The sequence below is a fragment of the Neopsephotus bourkii genome, unplaced genomic scaffold, assembly GCF_033783945.1.
Source record: "Neopsephotus bourkii isolate Nb327-2 ecotype Australia unplaced genomic scaffold, CSIRO-AGI_Nbou_v1 NB_1792, whole genome shotgun sequence".
NCBI lineage: Eukaryota > Metazoa > Chordata > Aves > Psittaciformes > Psittacidae > Neopsephotus > Neopsephotus bourkii.
The window spans coordinates 3,611,479-3,632,615 of record NW_026902266.1 but is presented as its reverse complement, the minus strand read 5'-3'; positions in this window follow the sequence as shown (position 1 = coordinate 3,632,615).

Sequence of the window (21,137 nt, the reverse complement as noted above, 5' to 3'; positions counted from 1 at the left end):
GGATGAGCTATAAAGTCCCTTCCAACCCAAACCCTTCTAGGGTTCTGTGAATTTGCCCCGTAGCATCTTTCCTCTCAACAGCTACTCACTAGGAATACCAAATCCTTTGTTTATTCATAGTAGGATGCTAAAGGTTTTTTAATAAACTATGATTTTGCATGGAACTGGCTTTAATTTTGCTTTAATTATGCAGGTGAACCAATATCTGGAAATGGCATCTGCCCCAAGAAACCAAATTGCTAGCTAAATTGATTTCCCTATAATCTGATAACAAGAAATTGCCTCTGAAGCTGAGATTTTGCATGCCCCATTGCTAAATCAGATTAACACAGACTTTAACAGTTAAATTATAAGCCTCTGAAAGACATCAAACCAGAATTAATAGCATTGCAAGCAGTGGCACTGTGATAATATTAGTAACAGCATTTGTATGTTGTTTTATAGATGCACCAGGTTGCTCTGTATATTTATGTGAATGGCTACAGTTGTCTCAGAAGTTTAGATGTTGCTAGAGTGGAACATGCTGGCTTTCATCCTGGTGGCAACGAGAGTTTCCCATAGCTCCAGCAATGGGTGGCGAGTTCTTAATGTGGTTGAAGCAGTGGGCGAAAAAAAGCCTAGCTACATCCCTACTGTTGACTCCGGCAGGTGATCTGGTGACAAAGCGTGGGCTATATCTGAAAGGATGATTTTTTTTTCTTCAGAATACATTAATCTAAAACTTACTTCCTCTGTTATTCTGGCAACAGTTGTAAAAGTTAAAGAATAAGCACTATTGCCAGTTTGATTACAGTTGGGTGTGTTATTTCTTCCATATCATAGCATTATATATACATATAGTATATATATTTGTAGTGCAATATATATAATAAAACACTTTCTATGAAAATACAAAAGTTGGGTGGTCAAACCATGGACATATCATGATGGGGTGCTCCAGGAATAAATTACTATGTTGGACAAATTTGAATGCTTGTCTTGGAAACCAGCAGATATATGGTGATTATCTCCAACTAAATATAATTTCAGAAATTTGTTATATTTTCTCTTGTGAAAGACATAGTTATAGTTTCAACATTGGTTTCACTTCCTAAATTAATACTAACATATTGGGCTTAATTTTTGCCAGAGTATGCAACGTCTCATTTTTTTTTTCTAATTAGCTACCAAGAATGAAAATAATTGAATTATTTTTTAAAGGCATAAAAATTTAATTCAGGTACATGTTATTCTATGGTGATTTTGTGACTTCTACTGGAGAGGGTTTTTCTGATACTATAAGATCAAAAGATCTTGAGCGTATGCCCGGCAATGGATGAATTTCTTTCAGTGAGCATTGTCAAGAAACAGTAGTCTCTAACTCCCAAAGTAGTATCTCTAGATTGTTACAGTTATAAAAATATGCTTTTTGCTGATTTTGTAAACATTCCCATTCTGAGAATATTAACTTCTACTTTTTCAACATCCTGTATATGCTATAATAGTACAGTCCTAATACTGCAAACACTTTTGGTCATCCAGTTTTCACTGAAAAAAATGTAGTTATTAAAATACCTATGTGGTGAGTGGTTTTGTAAAAGCCATATCTTTGAAGAAGCAAAACTTGAACTTTAGTCTTGAGTTACATGTAGAAGCTGCTGCTGCATTGCAATCTTTGGAGCTTTGTCCAGGCTTCAGGCCAAACTTCTGCCCACAGCTGCAGGGTCAGAATCCAACCCTCAGCCTTTCTGTTCAAATCCATCTCTGCAACAAAACCTTGCCATTGATAGGGAGCCAAATCCATCTTAAGCTGAAAAAGATACAGGTCTCGCTGAGCAAATGGTGTTTTTTCCCTGTATGCCCATTCTTACATTATTTGCAAATCTGACTTAAATACTGTGGTGATGGGTAATTTGGAGGACTACAAACATATAACCACAAGTGAAAAGTCCACCACCACCTTGACAGTTTACTCTGCCATGCAGGCATTTTGGGGTGGGTTATTTTGCTTACTTTTGTTCTGCAGTATCTTTACATAGACCGAGCATAAGCATTTCTGAAATGCACATCTGGGAGTGTTTATATGTCGATAACAAAGATGTTTTGTTGTGGCTCTTTAGCAGTCAGAAGGCACCTTCGTGCTGTGAAAAATTTAAAGCATGCCATGTCTTGTGCTACAATTTATGTTGGAATTTTAAACTGGATATGCTGTGCCCAAATCCCTAAGAACAGTTCTGCTGATTTTGAGAGCCTAGCAATATCACCCAGTGAAGTAGAAGCATTAGAAAAAGGAAAGAAACACAAGGAGGGAGCTGAAGTAAATCATCAGGTGTAAAGAGCTGGATCTTTCATTTATGGTAATGTTTTATCTTCTGTTTGCAGCAAGCAGATGCTCTATAGCTGTTATTTTTAGTGTTGGGAAGAAATGATGTTGTGCAAAGGGGTAACAGGTTTCACATTGCAAACAACACTTTTCTCTTGGCATGTGCACACAGAGAATTTGTTTCATTTGTCCACTGAGCAAGTAAGTATCTTCCTGTGACATCTTTGAGAGGATCAATTCCTTCCATCTGTGCAGGAGCCTGGCCTTAAGCCACTAGCCACAGTGCTTCACTCAACTTGCTGTGAGATGTACCATTGCAGCCAATGCATAGTCACCTCTGGCTGAGGTCACAAGTCAGTTTGCACTGACAATTGCAAACCCAAAGTTGAATATTACAAATGAATGTACATAGGAATAAAGTTAAAGATGTTTTCTATCAAAATCTTATTAATTTATCCAAAACATACATATTCTTATTCACAGATGGTCAATAAGTGATGATAGATGGCCTCCTCTGCATAAATTAATGGCTGTAATTCACTTGAGGGGATCTGCTGATGTCGTAAGCTGCCAGAGTGCAGCCGGAGTGATTTATTAACAACTGCAGAAATCCTAGAGTGAATTACGTCCTTGTACTCACTTAGGGTGTTCAGATTGTTATTTATACAATATGGAGGTTTGTATTTCTTCGTTATTACTGGGATCTTTCCTGTGACTCTAATACAGGGGCATGGTATAGGAATGATAAGTACAAAAGCTCAGCTCCCTGCCTGCAGTAAGGGCAGATTTTCTCCACTAATGCATATCAACAGCAACATTTTATTTTAAAAATAAACTAATCAATGTCTGCAAAGGTTTATGTAAGTCCTGTTGTGATGGTGTTTGTTTGTTTGGGTTTTTTTCCACCATCAAATACAAATAATGTCAGTATCTTCTGATGCAGGAACCTCTGTCACTTCATGTTGTAGTCACTGCCTCTGTGCATGTGAGGCTATGTCCAAACCAAAAAGATAGAAGAGGGTTGGATGGTAAACAGGACTAAGTACTAGCTCCAATAATAACTGTATTTTTCTGTTTAAAAAGAAGGCAGCAGATCCAGAAGGCTAGAAAAGGCATCTGGAAACCAAGAATTCTTTGTGTACAAGGAAGAGACTGTCAGATCTCGTAACACTATCCCTGCTCAGGGAGAAAACCCTTCCTTCATAAAATTCTTGCATGGTGAAAGGGAAAATTTTCTCAGTATGGATCCCAGGTTTATCACGCCCTTCTGACGTGATCATATACAAGCAAATGAAATAACATTAATTTCCATTCCTTTTCCCCTCTCCTCCCAAAAGAGCAGGCAATTAGGATGATATTAAATCCTGTTTCTCAAACAAGGGATACATTTCCAAAAAGTAATACAAGTTGGAGAGGAAAAGGGAGATGAGAATAAATGAAGAGTTGTGTGGCAGGAAGGAACAGTCAGAAATTATTTGCAAATAACTGCATATTGTTTTTGCTAAAGAATTTGACTGTTTGGACACCAGCTACATGCTAGTGAAACCCTTCCAGCCTTCTCTGTTCTCCAAGGTTAGTTTTGTTTGTTGATACTTAGATTGTACCAGTCCTTGGGAAAGTGCTGCAGTTATTTTCCTTCGGAAGGAAGACACTGCTTTGGTACCAAACAAATACTGCTTTACTCCTGCTTTCCTTCACCAATGTCTGGATGATCTGTTTCTACATAAGAGGTATGAAAGTGATATTTGTACAGAAATAAAAGGTTAGAATTTGAAGAAGAACAGGCTTCAGAAATTGTTTACTGCCTTGAGGCAAAGCCCTTTGAAGTCATTATGAGTTTACTAATTTCAGTAAGCCTGTTACTGCACTTACAGTGTCATGGACAAAGCCCAGTCACATCAGGATTCCACTATGTTAAATATTTCACAAATGCACGTAAAGGTGTATCAAGAAACAGGAAAAAAAAAAAATAGCTGTTTTTTCCTCCTTTTTTTCTTTCTGCTTTCTCAAATGAAATGCTGTGCTTTTGATGCTTTTAAAATTTATTATGGATTAATATGTCCCAAAGCTTCACTTTCCTTGCTTACCTTTAACTGCATAGGAGCTATAGATAGAGCAGATGACCAGCTGGACCACAATCTGTCCATGATTTCCAATTTCCAGGTCAGTTCTGAAACAGGCTCCTTCATTTCCTCTCAAATTTTACTGGAGTCTATCTCTTTCCTTTTCAAACAGAAGTTAGGTTGAGTTTCTTCCCTGTTTCTATGTGTCTGCTTGCTTACTTTGGATTCAGTTTATATGAAGGATGCTGTACAAAAAAAAATGAGAGCTTGGCAAGTGTCATCCTTAAGTTGTATTGATCTCTGTTGTTTTCATGCATTGGAGGGAGGAGCTGTTACTGTCTTCCCAAACCTCCATTGTTGTCCAGACATTTACTACCTTGGCAGGGATTTTTCGTTTTCCTTTATCATGCCAACAAGGAAGACTACTAGTTCTGTATCAGTGCCATGCTCCAGCACCTCTCACTTATCTCCCTTTTATAGCCAGGCTTTTACTTCCCGTACAGACTAGCAAATCAGTGCAACACTGTGGGGTCCCAAAGAGTTACGATGTACAGTATTTCTGCCTGTTCCTGGATTATTTCTGGAAGTCTGAGACACATTGCTTCATAAACAACAGTGAGCTGCATAATGCTCTTAGTCCCCCAATTCCTCTAAGTGGCAAAATAGAGGTAGTTGTTGCAGCCCATCTTATCCTGAGCAGCTACAAAACCCACAATGTACTATTTGTTCTCTATATATGCATGGTAAATAGCAGTTGATCAGGTAGGTTCTGCTATGCAGTCTCTTTCAGTTTTCTACACTACAGCTGTTTTAAGGGAGGAAGGAATTACATTCATCTACCCACTACAGAATTCTAAATCCAAAATGTTGCTGTTTGCAGTTTTGTTACTGGCATCTTCAGCCATGTGAACAATAAGATTCTTTGTTTCAAGTGGTAAAACAAACACATTTTTTCACCTTGCAAGCTTTGTTACTGTGAAAGTTTTTTTGTTCTGTTTTGTTCTGTTTTTGAAAGTATACAATTATGGGGAACTTCTGGTGGGTACTAATCTGATTCTTCATATATATTACCTGCGTTATCTCACACCTGGAAAAAATTGTGTCTGTTTCTAAAATGACCCAAAGAGCAGAAAAAGAGCAAAAAATGAGCCCAAAATGTGCTTGTTTCGTATTTTTATTTACAGATTTTCACACATTTATGCTGTTCTGCCCATTACCCAATTATGAAACCTAATAATAATTTCTTCTCATCACTGCTTTTGGTTATACTGGAGAGATACATGGATATTCATCATTCTCTGTCCCCTACCAGAGTCTGGCAGGCCTTCAGTTTCCTCCTGATAGAGGGTGGTTCTCAGGTGCATTTATTATTTTTTTTTAATTCATCTGATGCTCACTCCTTTTATGCCCCACCAGTACTGAAGTTACCTCACAGTGAGGATTGGATCCACATATATCCCTTCTGACATAAACCACACAGGCACTTTGCCAAGAGTAAATCCCATGAGAAGGGCATTAAATCAAGCACGACATTCTTTTTTCCCTATGGATACCTCAAGCTCCAGCTATTGTTTCCAGAGAGGCTGCTTTACCAAGCAATGGTGCAGTGAGAAGAATAATTTATGTGCTTGTAATTTTAACTTCGTGTTCCAGGCCTGGCATAAGAATTTTTCCTCCTAAAAAAAAAACACCCCAAAACCAAACAACTAAAAGCCCAACAGCAACAAAAATTAGAAAGATCAAGCATTTCTGTCAAGTGAGAAAAAGGTTGAGTGCATGGTTTAGTGATGGACATGGCAGTCCTGGGTTAACAGTTGAACTTGACGATCTTAATGGTCTTTTCCAACCTAGCTGATTCTGTGGTTCTATTTTACGACCTCTGCAGCATTCCCATCAAACAAAATGAAGCTTATTGTGTTTATGACTTGCTCAGAAAGGGAAAAGGGAAGATCACCATGTGATTACATATTTCAGAAACATGGAAGAGGTTAATTTAGGGGAGAGAAGGATGAGGAATTAAACTAATTCTGTCTCTGCTTTATTCATCTGTTTTGGGGAAGAATCAAAAGTATGAGCTGAAATTTGGACTAGATTATATATCAACACATGCAACAAAGAAAAATGGCTCAAGATGTAATATGTGCAACTATCAAGCATCTTTTTATCTTGCATCTCTGTTATGATAGAAGGTAGAATCTTATGGAGGAGCTTTGAGACCAGGTTGGAAGGAAGCCAGAAAAAAAATCTTTTTTAAAGCCAGATAATTTTTGTTAGGCATTTGAATATGGTACCATCTATCAGTTATGTGTACAAAACCACTTTGCTTTTGGAAGCTGAAAGACATACAACAATCTTGCTGTTTCTCTGGCAATTAAACTCTACAGGTGCAAAGTCTCTGCTTTGTTCCCTTACAGTTCTGGAAATGGGAGTGTCACACTGTTTTACAGGACATTGGCACTGTAAGTATTTTCTGAGCCTCAAGAGAGGTGCAAGGCAAATTTACTCTGTAGAGATTAAATTTTCTGTAACTTTACCTTTGGTTTTCCCAATCACTAGCCATTTAAGGTGCCAAGCTTAGGTTGATTGAGAGAGGTCATTGCCCTGCTCTTTCTGTAGTTAGAGATTGCTGTAAAATATCACTAAGTGGGCACTCTGTGTCTAGCTGCTTTTGAAAATTTTGGAGATAATGCCCAACTTGGCAATTTTGTCTGTGCAATCGTTGTTTCTGCTACAGTGTCTGGGACAGAGAATGAGTTACTTGAGTTACTCAGTGGAAAGAGAAGTAGATCATTTAGCTATGCTTAATTTTGAGGCTTTTAGTGTGCCTGTGATAAGAATGTATATCTCAGTGCAATTACAGCTTTGATTAACATCCCTTCCTTAAGTATGGTAGAAAGTCTCACTGGACTCCAAAGAGCAATGCAATAAATCTGCCTCAGTTATTATTATTTCAGGAGCTGTCATAATTGGCCTGCTTCCTTGTGACTGTAAAATACATTGCAACATGTCACTGGAAATGGCTTTTTCACTCTCCTTTCAGCTTGCCTAGAACTGAAGTCTGGAAAAAAACCCCACCTGGCTACTGTCATGGATGTGTACAGAGGTGGCTTGATGTATCTGTTCTAAGCTTTGGGAGGACTGTGTCATCCATTGAAGCTGAACGGAAGGCAAGAGATGGAAATTTTGGCTGCAGTAGTTTTTTCGTACGGTCAAGTGAGAAATTACCAACACATCTGTATTTGACTTTCCTTGGCAACAAGGGTTTTTTTTTGGCTTGAAAGGAGTCTTTTGTTCCTTTATGGGCTCCATCTTGATTACTTTGGTCTTTGTGTGAAACTGCAAAATGGCAGATGTAAGAGACAGGGTTGCAAGCTCTGAACTTGGTGAGTGTGGCTAATACTTTTAATGATAGAGGGATAGGATCAGACAAGCTAAAAAAAATTGGCATATAGTATATTCTAGGTGTGCCTGCCTGTTCTTCTGCCTAGTTTTTTCTGCAGAAGACACCTTCCTTTTGGTCAATCTCAAAAGCTGTCAGACTCTTTTTCAACTTAGTTGTAGCACTTTGCTAGCAGTTTACAGGGGAAGCATCATGAAAATATAAAATCCTTTTGCTGAAAATGGTTCCATTAGAGGCTAGGAAAGAACTGGGATGACAGATTCCTCAATTCAGTTCTAGTTTTGTATGTGAAACATTTCGTTAATCTGCTTTTTCTAGTTGATTTTCTTTCCAATCCCCTTTTTTAGATCTATCAGTAAATTAATGAAAGCTACCCCAAAGGTTTGCTATGTGACTTAAGACTGTTTAAAAATGTATTGCAATGAAGTAAAAGGTCCTCTTGACATTCAGCCTTTCACATTTTCCTCCTCTCCCTTTATTTAGAGGAAGAATGAACTTGTATCCAGCTTTCTAGTTGAGCTGGATAAAAAGTTCTTTAGCACTGTTAGAAGGAAAAGCATCTATAGTCTGGAGACTAGTCATCCTTAATTGCAAATGCAGATTGTACCCACGTATGTTTGATTTGCTGTGACTTTCTGACATTCTTTCTCAGTCTTCTGTCAGGAGTGACTGTGGTGGTAGCACAGCTGATGACAGGTCTTACAGGATGAAGGCAAATTTGGGAATTTCATCTTCATTGTAATCTCTGTGGGTTTTGAAGATCTGGATCAGGTTTATAGGGGTGTATAGTTTTACCAGCAGGAGAAAGGAGGCCCCAGTGTGCAGGTACTACACTAATGAAGTGTTGACAAAGAAGCAACCTGTGCTCCAAGACTGGGGGCAGGTCTGGCTTACATGATTCATTAGGCCAGTCACTTCAATGCCAAACCCATTTACTTCTTTGAAGAATTCCAAGATGCCTCTGAGGGGAGGTGGAGCGGACCAGAGAAACTTCTTCAGTGATGCATCCAGATAAACAAGGAATTTCCATATTCAGAGTTAGTGAGAACGTAGATAAAGTGATCAGAGTAGAAGCTTGTGCACATGTCTACATACAGAAAGCAAACGAATTTTGCTTCTCTTTTTTATGATTTGCTGTCCTTCCTCATTCCTGTTTCCTGAGTCCAACAGAACATCTCATAAGGGAAGCTTTCCTTGGAATTTCTGAATATTGATAGGAAGCCCTTTTTTCTTTTAAGGGGATCCTGTCTTTTCTAGATAGTGTTTTTTCATGTGAACAGGAACTCTGTAGTTCTGCTTTCAGAAGTGCATTGTACCATTCTGTCGAAAGCTGCTTCTCTAACAGATGTCTGCCAACATAAAATGAAGGTCGTATTGGCCTGACCTGCCACAAGCAGTGACTGATCTCTTTCAAGGAGTCAGAACCCAGTTTATCAATGCAGTCTTCTTCACATCCCAATTACCCTGGAAAAAAATAACTATTTGCTGGCTGCCAGGCAGCTAATAAATGCTTAGTCCCAAGAAAAGGTTCAAATCTGTAAGTGAAATGGCAGGGGATTTGGCAGGTTAGAGCCATCTATGTGGTTGCAGGGTACATACAGCTTGTGATTGTTTTAGGGAAAGTTGAAGGCAGTGGCAAGGCTCTAGTTTCACTGAGAACCTTGGGGGTAAGAACAATGCCTTATTAAATGTCTAATTAGGCTGATAGACTCTGCCTTATGTACCCACAACAAAATTTCAGGCTTGAGATTGGCCATTAAGGACTGCCTTGTGTTCCTGTACATAAAGGGCACTGTGTGTAAGCCCCAGCTGCCAAAGATGTTGCTGCATGTGCAGTGTTGTGCTGAATGCAGAAGGATTAGTGTACCTTGACAGCAAACCATGAAGGTTTTCCTCAGCTGCCTCAATAAATAGACTTAGTTTATTCTTTGCTTTGAAATAATTTTTGTGCTGCAACAGGGAAACAGAGAATAATCATCCCTTTTCCAGTCCAGCTTTGCTTTTGATAGTATGTTCATCTCCACAAGAAAGCAGAAGAGCTGGCATGTAAGTGCAACCCCTTTAAAGTACTTCACAACTGAAACCCAAACTTGTTCCTTTATTATAGTTTCTTGATAGGTCTGGGCCTTCTTTCCATTATGGTCAAATAATATAAATTTGCTTTAATTTTTTTTCATAGTAACATCTAATATCTGATATAGGTACACTGTTGGCTTTTGTCATCCATTTTTATCTTGTATAGATACACAGAACAGATTAATAATTTCAGTTAAAATATTGGTGCTTGGGGGAGGGGAAGGGAAGAGAGGTGGAAGGGGGAAGAAAAACAGGTTTTAAAAACTGCTTATAGTGATATTTGGGTTGCAAATTAAGACTAATGCTAAGCTCCAAAATTCTAGCTCACCAGATCATGTTCTACACCAGCTCTTTTTTAGGGCTACAGTTTTGTATATGGTCCCCAGTCTGCCAGACCTATTGTACCCCGTAATAACCATTAACTTGCCCTCTAGGCTTTTTTTCCTTTTCATTTATCATCCACTAAGTGTAGCAGGCAGGGCTAGTCCAACAGGGCTGGCCAGTCTCATGCATCATTGCCCCGAAGAGGCCACTTCATACTGATGCCCTCTCCTTCCAGGCATTATCTTGTCAGAGCTGCTCTGTCCGGGTGGTGCTCCTCAGGTTGGGCAGTACTCATAAAGCTGTTGAGTGTTTGAACCTAAGCTCTGAGTGTGGATTTTAGGTAATAACCTTCTGCATCCCCACAGAAATGCAGATACTTTTCTTGCATTCTTCTTCCAGTTGCTTTGCATTGGGGATAAAACTTCAGGTGACAACTGTATTTGACAAGCAAGCAGCAGTGGTCTAGTTCTAGATCCTGTAAGCCCTTAAAAGCCAACTGGCCCCTGCTGACTGAGAAGTCATAATCTAGAGCAATATATTACTTAAACTAGACATAAAAAGGGGAAAAATAGAACAAAGTTCTCTTAGCTGTTCATTTTTTCCTCATACCTTTGTTTAGTTAAGGCAGAAAAATGTGTTTGGTTCAAGTACAAGTAAGTGGTATTTTCAGGACTTTTGGGGATGGGTTCTACTTTTGGTGCATTTTTCAGCAGCATTTCATAGCTAGCATCTAAGTGTTGTATTACTGAGTTGTTCTGTTAGAGCATGTTCTAGCCCATATTCCTCTCTCTTGTTTAAGGGAATAGAAACTCCATGGGTCATAAGCCAGTAATTTAGTGATCCATGATATCAGACAAATACTACCTAGTGTGCATTTTGAAAAATCCTGCTGCCTTTGTCTAGCTGTTCATCTACCTATTTCTTCACATGGAAATTTTTGGAATATCTGATGGGTAAGATGATTTGTTTTATATTTTCAGTTTCTTTTAAAGTGAAAGCTTTTCTGGAGTGAAGTTTTGCAGAGGAAATATATTAATGGGCTGCATGTGTCTCTCTAACGTTTTGTGGTAAGATGGTAGGTACGCAGGACAGACTGACAGTGCCCTTGTTTTCCGGGGCAGCACAGAGTCAAGCTTATTTTCAAACAAGGAATTACTGGATCCTTGTTTGCTCTCTTGCTGTTTGCAATCTTATTTATGATTCTACTCTTAATCCTGTTTTAGGAGAGAATTGTGAGAAAAGGTGATTCATCCCTCATGATGCCTGACATCCTCTGACTCTCTGGAGCTTGGATAGGTTGTGTACCCTGTACAAAGCTAAGCGACTGCATTAGGTTTGTGGCTGCCTGTTGTCAACACTGATCATTTGGAGTCATCCTTCTCTGATTCTCTTGACCATAGAAGTACTGACATGCTTAGACATCATGGTGGGGACATACTTGTTCTCCAATGGCCTTATTCTTTACTTTTTGGCAAAAGACACTGGTAAGCTTTGTTTACCTCTTTTGACTCCATCACCTTCCTCTACTATCTCAAAGTGAGTTGAGAATTAAGTTTTTCTCTCAGGCCCTCCTCAGTACTGGAGCCTTACTACCGTTACACTGAAATATCAAGGCCATAACAGATCATGCCGTCGTTTCTAACATGCTGAAGGCAGCCATATTTTGTGTTTTGATTTGTTTGGTCAGTGTCCAGGACCTGGCAGCAGCTCCTGGACACAGATAAGGTGGCCACAGCACAGCTGTCAGCAGTGAAGTTAGGTTAGGAATTTGGAGAAAATGATGAAGCAGCAGTCTGTGCTTGTGCCACCTGAGGGATGTCGCAAGAACTTCGTGTTCTTTATATGGCTGTGCCTTAGGGCTAGCCACGAACTTCAACTGATGTGATTGCCCATTGACTACAGAGCACTTTCCTCAGAAAACAGTTCTTTGTGCTGGGCAATCTCTGCTGGCTTTTGGATTGTCAGATGGAATATGATGCATGGTGTCCTAAACGGGTTGATTCCTGGTTACCTGAAAAAGACTGATATTGCTTCTTACAAGACTGTTTGAGGTATCTGGGCTAATAGGTGAGGCCAGAGAATGTCCTAGGACTTTTCTTAAAATATATTTCTGATGCAATGTGTTTCCCCCATTAGGCTGGTACAACCCTAATTTATTGACTTTCAGTTAACGTTTTGAGTCTATACTTGCTTTCCTGACCCCTTAAAAATGGGGATGGCTCTCTGCATATATTTGTCCAAAGTTTCCTAATGCTCTGAACACCAGGCACTTGGACATGCTGCCTTCTGCTGTCCTTGTAATATGTTTGATAATATATTCTGTCACTGCTTAATATTCACCGATATTTAATAGGAACATCCTGTTATCCATCAGAAGCTATGAACTTAGATAACTGAGAACTAAATAGAGACCAGGGACTGTCCCAATATTGACCTTCCGAATTCCCATTTCTTCTATTTTCTATAGCAGAGCAACATGACCACCTTACTTACCCTCTGCATTTTTATACATGCAAAAAAACCCATGAGGATATTTTTATTTTCCTTTGGAAAGTTAAGCCTCCATAAAACCCCTTAGCAGTGACTTGGAAATTTAATGATGTTTTTGCTTCAGAAGTTATGAAAAAGAAAATCTGTGTGAGGGAGAAGGGGAAGGGAAGCTGAAATTTTGAAATCAGTCTCCTGCATTGAGGAAGGCTAGATAAAGGTAGGCTCATGGGTATAGCCTGTTCTTAAGAAACAGAATTTCTAAGTAAAGGAAAAGATTGACTGTAATTGAGAGCTACCATTTAAGGAAGCTCTTGAGGCCAGCATGCACAAAAGTTTGTTCACTACTACAGCCCAGGTACAGTTGAACTGTTGTAAAATAACTGAGGCAGAATAACATCACCATTTACCTCCTTTATGAGTGCTGAGTATGAACACACACAATTGCCCATTCTGGATGACTGCGATGGTTTTTTGAGGTGGATGATGGACAGACAGGACATTACCTTCATCTTCATATAAACTCATGAAAATCCCTCACCACAGACAATTTGCATGGAGGAGCTGCTGCTATTGCTAAGTGTTAGTTAGGACTTTGATCTGACAGCGTTAAGACCAGACAGAATCGTTGCCCTTTTCACCCCTTCTATGCCATTCAGTTAGTGTCTTTTAAAAGCTTTATGCTAGCCTTATGTATTTACCTACAGCCAAGCATCAAAATCAGTGCCTTCTCTTCAATATTTTTTTTTTATGCATTACTGTACTGGGGAGAATTTTCAGTGGGAACACTGAGAAACTGGAAATTAGTTCACAAACAAATATCTGAGCTCTGGTGCCAGGAAGCTATTCTAGTTTCATAAGGACAGCATTATAATTTTTGTTTTTATGTATGTCAAGTAATTCTTCCTTGTGGTTACAAAGAAATCTGACTGGGAACCTTTACTTTCTCTCCATGGCAGCTTCTGGACTGTTCACACAGTTGGAGAAAAACCTAGTCTAATCAGACTGCATAAGACCAAATGCATCCTTCATTTTGATCCCTTGGGTCATACAGAGCTCTACTCTGCATTGTTCTTCCTGATGAAAGACGCTGCTCTAATTGTGTTTGCACGCTACACAGATTTGTGTGGCAAACAAGGATTTTGCAATACTTTACCTTAGAAATCTTAATAAAACACTTTCTCAACTAATGGCTTTTTATCCCCTAACAATTAGGTTCAGCTGTTCATTTAGCAAATAACGGTGTTGCTCTTTTCCTTCAGTACCCTCTAATAAACCAAGAGTAAATTACTGGCTGACCTACTTACTGGGATTGCTCAAATAATCCTCAATATGGCAGTATATTTTGATGCATTAAAATACAGGACATACAGGTTGGAAGCTAAAAGAAATACTGAATGTTAATGAAAATGTAAGCAGGTAACATAATAGTCTGAGGGATACTCTGTTTCATATCTAACATTCCCCTCCCTTTTTTTTTTCCCTTCATCTGCAGCATTTTATTCTTTCCTCTTGTAGATGAGCTAATTCGTGAATCTGTGAATGAGCTGGATGAAATACTGATGATCTGGAGTTAAATAAAAAGTTTACAGAATAGATAGATGTGTTTTATATCTTTAATAAGTAGTATGTTTTAAAGAGAGGGCAAAATGCATGCTTGCACTACACCATTTCTTGCTCTGTGCATTCCTTGCAGATCTCAACAATTCCCAGCAATGGCCCCATTTAAAGAAGAAAAGTACTTCTTAAAGGGGGAAACAATAAGATACTAAGTTTTTTTGGGGGGTTGGTTTTGGTTGTTTTTTGGTTTTTTTTTTTTTGTTTTATTTAAGGCAATGGAAATGATTCAGAGTCAACAGTCTGGGCAATTGTCTTCTGTATTTAGCAAAGCAGTTCAGTAAATTCTACCTAATAAGCATTTTGTGTTATAGATTCATGTGATAGCACTGAATATAAATTTCTCTAGACAAGGAATGACATAAGCCCATATTTATCTGTTTGGGACAATTTCTTTCAGTAATAAGACACTAGAGAGATGCTATTCTGTCAAAATTCTCTGCTGATTTTTTTTTTCCTAGTTGCTATTTCTTCCTATTATGTTAATTGGAGCCCCCATATTGTAAAGCATTAACATGTATTGAAGACTACTGCTTAACCACATAAATAAGTCTCAACTAGCTCTAAGCTTCATATATGACAGAGTTGCAGTTCAAACATTGACAAAGATTAATCTGCTTTTTATTGTTTCTGTGTAGGCGTGCCAGATTCCCAGTGGTATCTAACTGAGAGGCCTTCAAGAAGATTGTATTCTTCATGACTTGCCCTGTTTTATAGTAGAGTTTGGACTCTTAGGACTTGGGCCTTCATATATATGCCACTGAAGGCTTTCAAAATACGTGTGGTTACTGGTAAACTAAACAACATTGCAACTTCAGCTCTGTAGAAGCCTTTGGTCATACCTACATTCTTGTCTTAAACAAGGACCATTTATTATACAGCTAGGGTTTCTCTCTACCTGGGTTTGTTGGATTTCTGATCTAACAAGAACAAGTGCCAGTCATCTTAAAAAAAAGTAATGTCTGATACAGCATGCTTTACACTGCCAGAGGAAAGGCTCTACTGAATGACAAAGATTTAGACAGGAAACTAAAAGAAAAGATGAGAGTAACTTGGAGTGGTTAGAAAAATGTCTCAAATCTGCCTTAGCAACTCTATACAAAGAACAGGGAGCATCTGGAATAAATTTAAATACTTTGGGGAATAAATTGAAATGCTTGGTCACTTCAGTGGCTGTGAAACAACACTTAAAAGTACCTAGTGACAGCACTCTGAACTCTCAGCTTCTGATTTTAATGTAAGTCACGTTTACATTCAAACAAGACAGTGAGAAAAAAAGACTAGATAAAGAAGAACTTGGCTATACTACAGAAGTTTGATAATGATCTGGTGGTGGTAGTTCAAAATGCAAAGAGAAAATTTATGGAGCCAGGTTTGTTTACAGGATGTCTTCAGAGGAATTCAGAGGAATTATAATACAGCTTCTCTAGCTCAATTTTAGGACCCATATATTGCTGTCATCTTGTTTAGGAGACTGTTGAATTATCTCACAAAGAAAGGGATGAAAGCTTTGTTGTGAGTCATGTAAGACTGAACTGATAAAGCACTGGAAAATGTTGGAGAAACAATTGGGTATTGGCCCTAAATAGGAAAGGACTCAAGAGGATTTAGCTATCTTTATTTCAGTAGTGGAGACTAGGAGAGAAGAAGAAAGGACAAATGGGCAAAATGCATATGATGTCACTCAGCTGCATTTCTCCATCTGCTCAGGTTCACAAGTACTTAGCATTGCTGACATAGGCTTACTGTATGTAACACCTACCTCCTTGTTCAGCAAGAAGCACTAGGACAAAGTTGTTAATAAGTGCCAAAGCTATTCAAAAATCAGAAGAAAGATTAAAATCCAAACCTCCTTTGCCTTAACAAATACTTCTTGCCTACTTCTTCAACTAGTTCTGGAATAATGATCACAGAAAGATCTTGGTTGGATGTCCTTATAGTAAACATTACGAAGCCTGTTGAGTTTTTGGCATTCTTCCTCTTCGTTTTTGTCTTTGGTGAAACTCCATGGCAATACTTGAACTTACTAACTGCACAGTAGAAGGTCTAAGTTAGTGTATATGAATCATTATGCTCCTTATGCTTTATGGCTTTCAGGATCTCAGCTAGCTGTTTTAATACTCTATGCTGCTATGGTATTGGAAGCCCATGACTCTTCAGTCTCCATTTTGCTGTTAGTGAGGTTTTTCCCTATTGCATGGCCAGTTTGAGCTGTTCTGTGTTCCATGGCAAATGTGTGTTACTGGTTTTAGCACCATGAAGTTCTGGAAAGAACAGCAGAAATCTTTCACTGCATCACCCTTTCCTGTGGAGCAGGGTGTCTGTAAATGTAAGAGACATGCCAAATGAGAAGTGTTTATTCAATTTCAAAAGAAGAGGAGGAGAGGATTTTTTTTCAGCAGTAGCAGGAACAGGATTTCTCACAAAATGTGCATGGTCTACTGAGACAGGTTCCTTCTTAATTTCCATGCCAGAGGTCAACATGTGGAAGATCACATCTCTCAGTGGGAAAACCTGCTCTGAAGACACTCTTTTCACGTGGTTTGAAAGGGCGTGGTTGGATGTGCAAGTCTTAGCAAGTACAAGTTGCACTTCTTTACTTGACTGGGCATGCTTCTGAAGTCTTGAGAAGTAAGGCAACACCCTACCTGAGAGGAAGCAGGCAGAGAAGACAGTATTTAGAGCTTCTTCAGGTCTGTGGATGAGATAAATTAATGCACTGGGAACCAAAGAAGGAATGCAAGGGAAAAAGAAACACAAATTAGGTAGATGAGAGGCTATGGTTCCTTGCTTAGCCTGGATGTTCTGCGGGCTTACTGTGGCTGTGAACTCCAGTGGTGTTTCCCATCGTATCACACTAGACTCTATCAAAATGGTTAGCATATATAATCCCCAGGACACTTTGAGGGATCTAAATCTGTACTGTGACCAGTTCTCATTTTTCTTAAAGCAGCTGTGTCCTAGGCTTTGTGAGTAAATTGTGAGAAGAGACATCTCCTTCTGAGACACTTGTTTTGTACTTGTGAGAGAAAGTAACCTCCTTTTGTTACTCCACAAAGAACTGTTCTGCAGTAAACTGTTGTGTCTTGACAAAGAAGTAAAGCATGCTATAGCAAGGAATTCTTCCCATGAGGTGGGTTAGTGGCCCATAAAAAGTACATATGTTGTGAAGAAATTCCCGTCACCAGATGCACCTAAGGCATAATTGCAGCAGAAGTCAATGGCTACATAGGTCAGGGCATTTGAATGAGCAACATCTCCCAGGTGAACATAGGAATCTGGCTCAAGAAAGTTTAAGCTGTGCAAAATAGATCTCATTTTATCCAACAGGTAAAGCCCTAAAATGTTACTGGAGCATCTGGAAAAGGATGACAGTGTCTAAAATCAGGACAGATAGAAGATTTTTTTCTAACCTACACTGAAGCAAAAGGGTTTTTCTGACCCCTTACTCATCTTCCTAAAGTAGCCAGTGTAAAACATTGTGCACAGATCTTCAGAAAGCCCTAGAAAATTGGTATCTACTGAGCTGAGGTGAAATACAACATTGATTTGGTAGTCCTTAGGAGTCTGGCATGGTGTAAAAGATGATTCCTGTTGTGTTATGAGGGAAGATTTGTACTTGCTGTAATCCAGTCTCTTATGCTAAACAGTCCAGTGATTTCTTTTAACAGTTGAGAGGAAATGAAATGTGTTTGGTCATAGATACTGACCTTAAGAATTGGGAGGGCAATCCACGGGTTCAGAGATGTTGTGTATAGGTTTTGTCTATTCCAGTTTCCAAAATGACATAATTGTACATCTTGACAGTCTGAGATCTTTTAATCCCCTTCAAAAATCCTTGCTATAGTATTGTATCTATTTGTACCTTTTGAAGGTTTGCTGTTGGCATTTCAAATGAGCAGAAAAATGGTCTGCTAGGAAGTTGAAGCATCTGTCCATGGAACCCTATTAAATATACAGTGTAGCAGACCTTTGGCATTCTCCACTTTCTGTGCTGCTGCTATTCATTTGAGAGCATGTTCTTATCTAAGCCTGGAAATCTGTTTGCTGTGGGCTGCACAAACACCAAGCTCCTGTTCTGCGTGGCTAAGAGTCTCTCTGTCTAAACGTAAAGTTGGAGTGAAACAGGGAATGAAGGGATTGATTCCAGAGAGCTGCAGAGCTATGCAAGTCTGATCCTTCATCCAGTGCTTTGCTGATTTGGCCATGCTGCTTCCTCAAACTATCCACAGAGCAGGGCAGTACCAGGCACTGCCACGGTATGATGCAGTTGCACACAGAAGTGCAAAAAATCAGACAGCAGGCAGGATGCAGTGTGAAAAGAGTATTGCTTAATTTGAATTGACAGCATTTACTGCAACACATCAGAAACTGTAAGGGCCAACAGGCATTTCGTTTTAGTCGGACTGCTGATGTCAACTTGGGTAGCAGATGTTCCAGCTAGATTACAGAGGCAGGATAGAAAAGGTCTTGCTTTCTCATGGTATCTACTTGCTAATTTTACTGTTTCTGCCTACCCTGCTCAGCTTTCTGTTATCACAATATCACAGTATCACAGTATGTTAGAGATTGGAAGGGACCTCAAAAGATCATCTAGTCCAATCCCCCTGCTGGAGCAGGAACACCTCGATAAGGTTACACAGGAACGTGTCCAGGCGGGTTTTGAATGTCTCCAGAGAAGGAGACTCCACAACCTCCCTGGGCAGCCTGTTCCAGTGTTCTGTCACCCTCACTGAGAAGAAGTTTCTTCTCAAGTTTAAGTGGAACCTCTTGTGTTCCAGTTTGTACCCATTACCCCTTGTCCTATCATTGTTTGCCACTGAGAAGAGCCTGGCTCCATCCTCGTGACACTCCCCTTTTATATATTTATATACACTAATAAGGTCACCCCTCAATCTCCTCTTCTCCAAACTATAGAGACCCAGCTCCCTCAGTCTTTCCTCATAAGGGAGATGCTCCACTCCCTTAATCATCTTAGTTGCCCTGCACTGGACTCTCTCCACAGGTCCCTGTCCTTCTTAAACTGAGGGGCCCAGAACTGGACACAATATTCCAGATGAGGTCTCACCAGGGCAGAGTAGAGGGGAAGGAGGACCTCTCTCGACCTCCTAACCACCCCCCTTCTAATACACCCCAGGATGCCATTGGCCTTCTTGGCCACAAGGACACAGTGTTGGCTCATGGTCACCCTGTCATCCACTAGGACCCCCAGGTCCCTCTCCCCTACACTGCTCTCTAACAGGTCGTTCCCCAACCTATACTGGAACCTGGGGTTGTTCCTGCCCAGATGCAGGACTCTACACTTTCCCTTGTTACATTTCATCAAGTTATTCCCTGCCCAGCTCTCCAGCCTGTCCAGGTCTCTCTGGATGGCAGCACAGCCTTCTGGCGTGTCAGCCACTCCTCCCAGCTTAGTGTCATCAGCAAACTTGCTGATAATACACTCAATTCCCTCATCTAAATAATTGATGAATATATTAAATAATACTGGTCCCATATAATACATAAATAAATAATACAGGTCCCATACTGAGACCTCTGTGATTTTCATAAGGAAAAAGTGAAAACCTGTGTAATCCTAGTTGTGCATCACTTTCCTTACAGAGAGGCAGGATTGGCAAGAAAATGGATGTTAAACATTTGCACTTTCTTGCTTTCCATTTGTTTTGGGAATCAGAATATACCTGGACACATGCACATGTTGAAATATAAAGCTGGATGTCCAGTACTCAAGATTCATACCATACTTTAATTGTGCCTCGTGAAATCAGATTATATTCAATGATGCATGAAATGGCAGGCAGAAGTATTCTGTGGGGACTGTCACTTAGCAGTGGCAAGCCTATCAAAACATTGGCAGGAATACATAGCTTGCAGCCCTGCATAAACCCTGGTCTCACTGGAATATAAATCTGACCTGCATGGAGTAAGGTATTGCTATACTTTATATAAACTGAGGTAACTGGAGAAAGCTCAGCTGCTACCTTCCTCTCTTTTGGATCCTCACTGCCCCAACTCAAGGAACGCCATTCTGAGCTTCCTGATTAATACATATACCTACTTACTGAATGAGACAGCACCCTGGCTGATGCGCGGATTGACTCCACAACTCGTTAAAGTTGTAAAGTAGGTATGTTCTTGTTCAGCGCTAAGACGTACGGGGGATAATTCCTCAAAGTCATGCGTGCCTCAGTGTTGTTTCCCTCTACATTGATAAGGTTGCACCATACGTCTATACATATTCATGTCCTATCCCCGCTTCGTATTATAATGACCTAGAAAGTCCTTTGTGCCTGCGCAGTGCCCCCTCTGGTCATGGGCAGGGGTCTCAAGATGAAGTAAATGAGTCTTCCTCTTCTTGAACTTGTCACCTTTTAGTCTTTGCATATGGCCTTAGGGTTTGGTCCGTGCCCCAGCCATAAACCATCTGTTTCTCCCCCCACCCCCCCCCCACCCGTATCAGGTGTCTGCTTTTCCTTATCAATAGCTACTTATCAATAGAATCATGTCTCTGCTTTTCCTTATCAATAGCTACTTATCAATAGAATCATGTCTCTGCTTCTCCTTATCAATAGGACCAGGTGTCTGCTTTTCCTTATCAATAGGACTAGGTGTCTTTGTTCTGCTTAGTAGGCATTTACAACAGACAATACCTTGTCTAGGCAAGCAAATTCCTTTACACCCCTGTACAACTCCCCTGTACATTGGTCAACCCTCTGCATCATGGCTGTTAAATCTCCTACTTACTGATGGGTTTGATGGTGTTGCTGTGGCTGTTAAGGAAAATGCATAACGTTTACTTTTCTTTTACTTTGGTCTCCTAGAAGTTGTTTTAGCATGTTTAAGTTGCTTTTGGTATCAAGGTTTG